The following is a 2,500-nucleotide window of genomic DNA, read 5'->3' on the forward strand; positions in this document are numbered from 1 at the left end:
TGATAATGATCATGATTATATTGATACTGATGATGTTGATGGTGTTATTGATGATAATGATGATATTATATTGATGATGATTAATTATGATGAAGATAACAATAATAGTAATGATGGTCTGGTTGAACCATGATCATGGTTCTCACGGCGTTTGTAGTGTTCTTATATTTCTGGTAACATCCTCATGATAGTTCAATGCTTTAGTCTAGACTGCGTACAATCCTAATCCTGTTTTTCCATGAGAGACCTCTGACATTGTGTCATCATTTAAAAACGTGTTTAATAGTCCCTGAATCATGGCAATAAAGAGTTCTTTCTTCCTTCAAGATGAATCTCAGGTTAATGATGCACTCCTCAAATGAAAAAATATAATGTCCGCAACACTGCTTTTGACTCCCATATATTTAATGCACAAAAGAAGACCCAGCAGGGTCTAAACGTTGCCTTTTGTGCATTAAATATATGGGAGTCAAAAGCAGTGTTGCGGACATTATATTTTTTTGATCTTGAGTCACCTGAGGTCACCGGGCCACTGCCAGGACTGCCCAGAAATCACATGACCATTTTTAGAAAGTAAAAGAGAAAGCTATGACACACACACACACACAGACACTATAGGTACTATGTCATCATTTAAAAATGTGTTTAATAGTCCTTGAATCATGGCAATAAAGAGTTCTTTCTTCCTTCAAGATGAATCTCAGGTTAATGATGCACTCCTACCTGCTTTGACCTTGAGTCACCACTCCCGGGACTGCCCAGAAATCACATGACCATTTTGAGACACTATGACACACACACACACACACACACACACACACACACACACACACACACACACACACACTAGTAGGTACTTTTCGCTAGTAAAAAAGCACCAAACCCACCATCAGTTTCACACACACACACACACATCCACAGGTAGATGTCATATCTAAAGCATAGACCGGTACATGCAGAGTGTGTTTCCATGGTTGTACTGGACCTAGTTTGGCCTAGGTGTATCTCATCTACACAAAGCACAAAACAAACAGTATGTAGGTCAGACTCACAAAGACCGTATGTATGTGAGTGTGTTTGTGTGTGTGAGTGAGTGTCTGTGTGTGTGTGTGTGTGTGTGTGTGTGTGTGTGTGTGTGTGTGAGAGAGAGAGACACACACAAAGACTAGACACTTGGGTTATTCTCCAACTATGGTACTTTTTGGACCTGGACATTTTCAGAAAATGAAACATTTTTAATTAAAATATTACTGGCATAATTTGTTTCCCCAGTATGCCTAGATACCTGCCCTGAAGTTGGCTGTGCTGATTTTTATGGAATAATATGTATTTTTTGACATTTTTCCAGACATCGCAAAAGCAATGGTCATTTCCACAACCGAATAAAAACAAGCCAACCTGTCTTTATCACTACCATGGAGACAGATGTGGAAAAGACGGTCGTGGAAATTACATTTTCCCACTTTCCCTCTAATATCTCATGTTTGACTAGCCTGTTAGTGTTAGTTTTAGAGTTAGCATTAAATAATCTCAAATTACACCTAATGAAATTGTAAAAATCCAGAATTTTTCCCATCGGAATGAATTATGAACGGTTCAGAAATGATGTACAATAAACATACTCGCAGTATTCTCATATTTACCTTGATATATCTACTATGTATTAACCTCTGCTGGGATCATCATCTGGGGGTCTAAAGACATTCCTATTCAACATATACTTAGTTGTTTAAGCGCTTATGTGTTATGGTTTATATAATGTTGTTTTATTTTAATTGGGCTGTTAATTAATTTGACATTATTGTTTATTATTGATATTCTCCTTAATGTAGTCTTAGCATGTCATTGTTTTTATATTATTGATTGAATTGACATTATTGTTTTATTATTGCCTTTCCCCTTTTTTACATTGCTTTTTTATTAGGCTATTGATTGAATTGATACTATTGTGTACTACAACTATTCTCCTTACTATATTTGACCTACATTTTAATCTGTTCCCTGTTGAATTTTAAATATTATTATGTTGTTTTGTATTTATGTGTCGCTTTGGACAAAGGCGTCTGCTAAATCCATAACCATAACCATAACCATAACCATCATTCTTTCATTCAGCCATGTGGATCCCTCTGGAGTGTCAGTTGCTATGGTTACTGAGTATACAAATCTAGAATACTGAGCCTGGGATTGCATTTTATGCAGAGGTGTGGAAATGACGGTGAACCCAAGGAACAAATGTTTAAAATATGCCAAATTGAAAAGAAATATAAAAACATAGTAGATTTGAATGAATTGGGTTATAATGCATACTTTCTGTTTGAATTTAAAATTATATCAGTATTAGATTTTAAGTGAGATAAGGTCGAAGACCCAAAGTCTGGCCTAGGGACAGAGGCAAAATAGTAAAAAACGCATATAAAATGTCTTCTATTTTATAAAAAACAACATAATTGAACAATTATTTTTTTTATATATAGGTTCCCCTAAATATGTAGTAAGT

At 35.4% G+C, this 2,500-nt stretch overlaps 1 protein-coding gene across 1 annotated transcript in view; it reads left to right on the forward strand.

Moving 5' to 3' along the window:
- The window catches only part of neto2b (neuropilin (NRP) and tolloid (TLL)-like 2b), a 21,262-nt gene extending 20,936 nt beyond the window's left edge, over positions 1-326 (forward strand). Inside the window, exon 11 of the mRNA XM_076298899.1 lies at positions 1-326. This exon is cut by the window's left edge and continues 1,081 nt beyond it. The gene's annotated coding sequence lies outside the window, so the exon portion shown is untranslated.
- The last annotated feature ends 2,174 nt before the right edge of the window (positions 327-2,500 follow it).

This window comes from Alosa pseudoharengus, unplaced genomic scaffold (assembly GCF_046254945.1).
Source record: "Alosa pseudoharengus isolate Yale_2024_CS ecotype anadromous, Long Island Sound unplaced genomic scaffold, YU_APseudo_1.1 YU_APseudo_1.1_scf_10, whole genome shotgun sequence".
Taxonomy (NCBI): domain Eukaryota; kingdom Metazoa; phylum Chordata; class Actinopteri; order Clupeiformes; family Clupeidae; genus Alosa; species Alosa pseudoharengus.